At 34.1% G+C, this 8,888-nt stretch overlaps 1 long non-coding RNA gene across 1 annotated transcript in view; it reads right to left on the reverse strand.

Annotated features, from left to right (window-relative positions):
- Positions 1-3,251, reverse strand: part of LOC149803004 (uncharacterized) — a 32,602-nt gene extending 29,351 nt beyond the window's left edge. The window contains exon 1 of the long non-coding RNA XR_016419942.1: positions 3,134-3,251. This is a non-coding gene — a long non-coding RNA (uncharacterized LOC149803004). The remainder of the gene's footprint in view (positions 1-3,133) is intronic.
- Positions 3,252-8,888: the final 5,637 nt, after the last annotated feature.

An 8,888-nucleotide genomic window follows, 5' to 3' on the forward strand; every position in this document is an offset into this window, starting at 1 on the left:
AACAGATGCCCGGATGTGGATCAATCAACTGGAAAAACCTGAGTTTGTAACAATTGCTACATGTTATTTGTCATGTACTCCAAGTATGGCCTCGATTTCACTTTATGAATCTTACTCTGAGAAAGAATATGAATTATTTTTTTAAAAGTTGTTTCTTTCAAGTCTGGTTCTGAATCAAGGTCAGGAACTAGGACAGCATTAGATACAAAATTTATATTTATTAGTTGTTTACGAAAATCAGGTCAAACAGAACTGAACTTAATTTCTGGAAAATGTCAAATCCAGTAAATAAAGTTACATTACACTAGCACGTAATGGAATTAAAAAAAAAAATTAAAACTAAAAACCAAACAATTAAATTAAATCCAATATAAATTAAATCAAATATACATAACAGTAGCTGCATACATCATATATATTCAAATTTCATGAACTACCTCAGATGTGGGAGGTTGTGGGTTCAATCCCCCGCCGAGTCGTACCAAAGACTTACAAAAATGGTCCTAACAGCTGCCTCGCTTGGCACTCAGCATTAAGAGGTTAGTGTTAGGACTAGTCTGCCTGGTGCCAGGATAATGTCACTGGGTGGGACATCATGCTATATATCTGCGGCATGATGCCTCAGTGCTAGACATCACTATAAACTGCCACACTGCAGACATCGTAGCGATATGACTAAATAATTGTTAAAGCTACATTAAAAATCCAAGTCACACACACAATTTCATGGATGGGTCAATACTTTTCAAGCACTAAAAACATGGTTTGTATTTAATTGTAAACTCAACGGTTTGTTTATCTTTGTTTTTGTTTTATATTTGTACAGAAGTGGCTGTCTTCAGGAATTTAAATGTAAGACTGTGTAAGCTTCTCAAGCTTTCTTAGAAGAAAGCAAAAGAATAAACTTCTTGCAAAAGGTGTTAATCAGTCTTTTGTTAATGAAAACAGTTTCATTGGTCCAGTTTTCGAGGCACTGCAGCTACGTTATTATCTTAAAATTGATTTGGCATCAAAACTATTAAATAGTCTTCATTAGAACTAGGACATTTGTATAATTATCTGAAAAAGATGTATATAAATTGGCATTTTTCTCTCTCTCTCTCTCTTTCTATCTCTCTCAAGCACAAAAAGTTTCAGCAGCAGACATCATCGCCTTCCATTTGTGATTTCAAAAAAGTTTCAAGTTCCAGATGATCAGATGAAGTTCTGGGTTCTTTAAGTTTTTTCAGCAATCTGAACAAAAAGTCCTTAAAAATATTTGAGATTTTAGTTGGATTATCAATATAAATGCCCTCATGATCGAGGAATAAAATCTCAGTTTTAATCTTACATTTCCCTGCACCAAACTATGTAAACACCCTCCAGATAGCTTTTGGGTTATTTCTACTTTTTTGTAGTGCACTTGTCTGGCTTGCCATATCATTTTATTAACTTTATTCCTCCAAACTCTATATTCAGCTTGATTTCCTGCAGATTTTAGTTGGTCTCCTTGCTTTATAGCATCTAAAGTTTCTGGGGACATCCAACCTGGCTGATGGTCTTTCTTTATCCTGTGTGTTTGTTAATGGAGCAAGTTTGTTCACTATTCTGATGAACAGATCTGGATTTAGGGAAATAATTTCTTTTTATTTGCCATTGACTTTACGTGTTAGAAAAATTGCAAAGTGGTCACTTATACCAATCTTTGAAACCATTCCTTTCCAAAACATTTTCTTTTGTATTGGTGTAAATATGGTCTATTAGAGTTTTAGCAGTAGATGTTACTCTGGTTGGTTCAAAATATTCGCACCATTAAGTATGTAATAAAGGGGGTCTGTACACAAAACCAACTAAGTAGGGCTTAGCTTTTTCTGAAGGGATCTGTAGCCAAATGGATTCTATTTCTTCCATTTCTAGGTCTTCCCTTTTCTCAGAAACAGTACTGGTTCTAACATCCACAAGGAGCCCACCTCCTCCTGTTTTCCTATCCCTACAATAAGGGTTGTCATAACCATTGATATACAAGAAATTTTCACCTTGATTTTCTGCCAACACTCTTTCCAAGAATCCAAATAAATGCATATTATTATTTTGAGAGGTTAGCAGTAACTTCACTTGATCCATCTTGCCATGAATACCCTGAATATTTAAATGACCTAAGTATAAACCTTTACTAGAAACTCCTAAATTCATGAGATTAACATCACTGCTACAAGAGGAACACAAGAAGACATTAACATTATTATTATTAAAATTACATTCACAATAACCATTGCTACAATTGTCATTACTGTATAAAACATTAGTTTTTCTAAAATAGCATTTTCTACTTTTATATTAATGACCATTACACCTGAATATGTACAAGTAGCAAGTAAATTTCCATATTCAGAACAGCTATAAGCATGGGGATCAAAAATGTTTCGACAAGGGATGTCTGATGTATATGACAGTCCTTGATAGCTAGACTGGTCTTCCAGCTGAACAGAGTCTATCTGTGGACCCCAGATGGCCTCATTGCCATTTCACTATTACATTAATGTATTGTGAGCTTTGGCTTCATGTCCAAAGCTACCACACTTGTAGCATTGAACTGTCTGTATGTGCCTGCATTCCTGTGCTGAATGTTTGATCTCACCAAAGTAATCACATCCATGAGTGTACTGATTTTATTGATATGGCTGACCATAGTATCTGTAGCTATTTTGACCAACATACGGTTTATAGGGACGGCTGAAGTTCTAATGTAATATGGGTATAAGACCAGACTACATGAATGACTGCATTTATATTCTTTACCAGCTTTTCTGCCTCTTTGAGAGACAGGTGGAAATTATCTCTTTTTCCAAATAAATGTTTCATTATGTGTCCCTCCTCATCCAGAAAACTCTTGTAATTGTAAACAATACGAAAGTTCAGTGCTACATTTCTGAATTAATTGCAAATAAGATTAGTGGAAATAAATTAAGAAGGAAATTAAAACATATCAGCGCCTAATACATATGGAAGGTTTTCTACTTAGTTAACCTTCAAGCAATGAAGACTAGAGCAAATTCAAATTGTGTTGCAGAAACCACAACATGTCCATCAATGGACAGATGGCGCAACAGACTAATGCACACTGCTTCCATTCTTACAATCTCTTTTCCCTTACCTATATTACAGAGTGCTGTAAGATAGCCAGGGTCACACTGAGAGTCAGGACAAGTTCCATTGACTTTGTTACATGGTGCATTGTTCAAACAGCGTCCACAGGTTTTTGAACAATCTTCTCCATACAATCCATTGGTACAAGCTGAAAACCAAGCAGGCATGATTAAAAGAAAAGCAAGGAAAAGACACTTGGAAGCATTAGATAATAAGAAATATTTTTGTCCTACAGTAACAATTTAATGCACTGTAAGAATTTCAAAAATGAAAAAAAAGGTCACACAACTAAGTACAGTAAACAAAAACTTTCCTCTTAACTTACCAATTTCACCCTTCCCAAACCACGAACTAAGCAATACAAAAACAAAATCATTCTTGCTGACATGAAGGAATTCACTTCCATTAATTTTAAAGTAAGTTCTCTCAATATGCAATTTTAAAGGAAATAAACAATTTCTACTGTAATATATTAATTTAGCATATTGCCTAGTTCAGGTTATAAAAAAATGTAATGAAATAATCTATACCTTTCCAGTGTATGTCTGTGTGTATTTGTATGTGTGAATGAACAACTGATATGCATATTGTAAATTTTATAAGTACTTTAAATTAACTATCAGTGGACCACATGGGATATTATCATTTACTCTTTGCTAAATGCAGGACCCATATTAAATGAACTCTTCATTAAAAATAAACATAAATCTGTGCTGTATGAAAACTTGGAAACTATAACAAATTACAAACAATACAGTCTGATTTGTTAGTATAAAACTGATACTACTTTTTATATCATGTTATCTATACCTGCCATATTTTCAGACAGTGCTGGTGGATTTTCGAGACTGAAAAAGTGTTTTGAGGTCCAAAGGGGTGGAAGGGGTGAGGGGCATTCAACATGACTCAAAAGAAAATTATGCCATGACACTGAGAATCAACTATCCTTTTATAAAAGCCTATAGAAAATAATTTGAAATTAAAATCTGAATAAAAGAAATTGACTTGCCTGTTTTCTTTTGAGCAATGAATACACTTATAGACTTCAACATTTAATAGACTTGGAATTGTCAAATACCAACACCAAACATATGTGCAAACATTCAGATAATCAAATATGCACTGATATTTTGAATAAAAACTAACATCAAGTTTCTGTCCTAAAATCCACACGATGGCAAAATATACTATATATTCGAACACTGTATTATAGGGACACCATAAAAGTAATTTTTCAAGCAATTTGTGTGTACTGCATGTTATGCAACACATAGTTTTTTTGAGTTGCAAGTTGTGGGACACCTATAAAATCATTTGAAAATTACATGTCACAAAATGCACTAAAACTATAATTAAAAAAAATAAAAAAAGTGTGTACTTGAGATAAAACATTTCAAACCCCAGCAGAACCTTCTCATCACCCCAACCTTTGTCCAACACACATATGATCCATACTTAATATTTTAGTTTCCTCATGAAGTGAAAAATTCTCATTGGAGACAACACAGATGTTGATGCAGAAACTGCAAGGACTAAAGTAAGACTTTATCTTCACCAGTTGTGCAAATTCTCACACATTTGACTCCCTTCTTATCAACAGTCAGTCCAGGAATGAGATCATTGTTAATGATCATATTATTGGCCAACTCATCTTTATTAACTTCTGGCTTTCACAATTTCATCAAATGATTATATTTTTTCTCCTCCAAATCTCATGGGAAATGCTGGGTCACTGATGTTTTTGCACAAAGCACTAGATTATGTTGATTTAAAAAACTGTTCTATTGTTTCAATTTACTTTCAAAATCCCCATGAATACCAGCAAAAAGGAACCAAACCTGGCTTTTGTCAGATGACTTGGTATTTTAAAAAATTGTGAAGCTTAAAAGAATCCAAAATTGTCCTCCGAGGTTGGCTTGCTTTGCAACAAAATAACACTTGTATTTGAAATCCTGTCGATAAGTTCAAATAACAAGTTTAATGCTTGCTGCCGGTTGCATTTATTCATAACTTGGGCTTTTATTTGCTTGCTGTTTGTAATCAGTAAATACACTGCAATAACTGGCTTTAATAATACTTTTTGTAACCCATGCCAGTGAAAAGACTGTCATTTGAACTCATATAAATCCATACTATCGGTGCATGAATATTTTTTTAGCTTCCTCATGCAGTGAAAACTACTCACTGGAGACAACACAGCTGATGAAGCAGAATGTGCAAGAACTAAAGTAGGATTTACTCTGCACCAGTCATGTAAATTCTCACACATTTAAATCCCTTCTTTTCAAAAGTCAGTCCAGGAATGAAATCAAAGTATACCAGAGTTTTATCCATGCTAATGATCATGTTTCTGCAAAATTATCTTCTTCTCTTCTGACCTTAACCAATTCATCACATGGATATATTTTTGTTCTCCTCCAAATCTTCTGGAAAACACTGTGTCATTGATGTCCGTGCATGAAGCATTAGATTGCATCACATTAAAAACCGTTTCATTGTCTCAAATTTATTTTCAAAAATTCCCATAAATACCAGTACAAAGAAACCAAACTTGGCTTCCCTATGTAAGCCGACTTAGTATTAAAAAAAAAATTAACACACAAGAATCACAAATTGTCTTTTAAGGCTGACTTGCTTTGTGATAACATAACCTTTGCATCTGATATCCTACTGGCAAATTCAAACAACGAATTTATAGCATCTCTGCCATTTGTCTTTATTGACCAAACAGGCATCTATGTCTACAGGGTAAATACACAGCAATAACTGGCTTTAATAATACCTTTTGTAACCCATGCTAGCAAAAAGATTGTCATTTGCATTGACAGTGAATGTGTTTTCAAATAATGATTTTTATTTGCAACATATCGTCATATACTTAACTTGGATATAACACAATCATGGTTATTTTGCACCATACACCATTGTTACGGAAGTGTATAAATCTCTTTATTTATTAAATACATGTACTCTGGTTTCATTTTTTGTGTACAATGATACCTGAGAGTGATTTATTATATTACACAATATTTTAAAACAGTTCGGTTCATCCTATGCCGCACATGCAAAGTGCTTTCTATGGGAAAAACAGATTAACTAGCGCACAGATGATGTAGGGCTACATTGTCTGTGTATAAATGCCTCACTGTAGAACGAAATCTTTACATTACGGTATGTCTTGTCAGTGAGAAGTCTACTCAAATACTTGCACATCTTCAGCTGTAGAGGTATGCGAGTCATTTATTAATTTTTTTTATGTATATTATAAATTGCAACTATTTTACTACCATGTTAATTTTTGTATATTTTCTTTGTAACTCCAACTTCAGTAGTATAATGCAAATATTTTCTATTCTTGTATGTGACTTAACAGATCTATATTAGCAATAAAGTTACATTTTACTATGAAATGTATTGCTTTGTAATGTTGGGCCGATAATGTAATTCATATAGCTTACCGTATATAACATCATTGTGTGTTATCGTATGTGCAACACATTTGCTGCATGGTGTGTATTTTCATTCCTTGTTTTAATTTAACGATGGTAATTAACATTGGCATATGCGGTTTAAAAATGCCAGGTATTCACTAGTGCAAGTTATTTTGCGGGAATGGCGCTATAGCATATGGAGTTACAGCATTCGTAGTGATCATTCTTGGGATTGAAATTAATTGTGGGAGATTTTATTGTTGTGGTTTATTTTTTTGTTCTTGTTTATTTTTTATATTTTTTAATTGTTGTAGAGGTATAGAAAACAACATTAATTTATGTGAATAATGTTTAAACTTAACATTCTATTTGGTGAAAAAGCAAATTCTTTCTAGTAATTATTTCGTCACAACAATACTTCACAGGTGATACAACAGAATATGTAGGACTTTTCTTGTTCAGAAGAAATGAAAATTGAAGTCATAATGTAATAAATGGGAGTTCTCTGCAAAAATCGGAAGATATTATGAAATCGGGAGGTAGGTGTAGAGCAACCCCAAAAATCAGGAGCTTTTGTTCTCTCCCAGTGTGAAAGTTTACATGTATGGTGTAAGGTCGCTTACATCAAACCAAACTACAACTCATCTTTTATGGTATTAGCTTAATTTTCGAAGCATTATTTCTGAAACTTCCTTATTGTATTTTGGAGATATCATTAAAGCTTATCACAATGGTGCCCATGATTCGACTCCAAGGTATGTATTTAATTCAGTGTGTAATCAAACTTACAATGTACATGCAGTGGCAAGATTATGGATATACGTTCAGTAGTCTAATTGCGAGTATTGAATCAACCATATTGTTGTTCATGTGCTGTCATTCTGGGATTGCATTTTAATGAGTTAGGAATTAACAATTTCAAAGCAAATAAAAAACATAATTACCGGTGCACTGATATAAAATGTCCAATGCAATAATGCATAAACAAACAATCAAGTCAACAGAGAGAGGTAGTGTTACAGCAACTCGCAATTACTCAATTCTTGTCATCGTTCGATCAAATTATACACAAACCTGAATTATGCAGAAACAGCAAGAAAACAGAAAATTAAATAAATTACTTTTCAAACAAGTTTATGCCATTTCTTTTTAATAATCATGCACGCCAACCTCGAGATATAAATGTAATTTTTTTAAAAGATAAGTTTACCTAAACGAATGCATTTAGAACTTAACTAGTGCATCTTGAGATGTCTCAGAGTTGTGGGTCGGTTTATACGTAGGTCATGCACTTTTTAATGTTTATACCTGTTCATTTTGAGGGTCAGCTTATACGTGAATGAGCTTATACGAGAGTATATATGGTAAGTGGGCAACTCCACAGCAGAATTTGAAATGACATATCATCCTATTTATTTTTTGCAAATTAAGTGATCTCCAAATGGTTTTGTTGTTTATTTCTGACTGCATTACCTTTTAACTGCCTCTACATCAGCTGCATGTCCCAAGGATAGGTTTAGGTGAGCTCTGAGCAACATTGTTCACTGTTCATAGAGACTAGTCTAAAGATTACAGGCATATGGTGGTGGTCAAGAAGTATAAGGTTTACTGTTGTTAAGATTCCTGAAAATTGTGTTTTTTTAACAAGACCGTGTCTGGGTGTGGGGTGTGGTTTAGAATCCAAAATCCTGTTTTTTTGGGTGACACTGCATGTTATGGCAGGTATGGTTATCATCAATATAATTATTCCCAAGCTAGAAGAGGCAGGGATGTTGTTTCTTTCATATGTGCCCATGTGCACTGCACATGTGTGTCTACATGCCTTGTAACATCAAGAAACTCTTCCTACACAGTTCAAGATAAAGACTTAAAACCTTGGGATTTGATTGGGTGTGGCGTGTAGGTGTGCAAAAGTTTTAGAATCTTCATACAACTCCTTTGCAGATGGGTGTGTGGTGTAGGATGGGGTGGGAGTAGCTTTGCATAAATTTAAAGTAACTCACTAAGCAGGTGACCAACAGATCTTAAAACTCTTTTATATGAGCACCAAACCAATGAATCAACATATCAAATGGGGGGGGGGGGGGCGGGCTGGCTGGATAAATAGGCTCATGGTGTATGCCATATGGTCCATGAAGCACAACATGGAAACCTGATATTCTCACCCTATATATAGACTAAATGGGCCTGCAAAGAAAAACTTATATATCCAACTGAACTGGCAGACCAGGTCTGCAGTGCTAACCTGAACAAGATTATCTCAGTAAGGCAATTGATTTTCTTCGCAAGTTGGACCAGTTTTCAGTAAGGTATAACAAACTATCATGTACT

This window comes from Sinohyriopsis cumingii, chromosome 3, assembly GCF_028554795.1.
Source record: "Sinohyriopsis cumingii isolate HCF-2022 chromosome 3, ASM2855479v2, whole genome shotgun sequence".
Lineage (NCBI taxonomy): Eukaryota > Metazoa > Mollusca > Bivalvia > Unionida > Unionidae > Sinohyriopsis > Sinohyriopsis cumingii.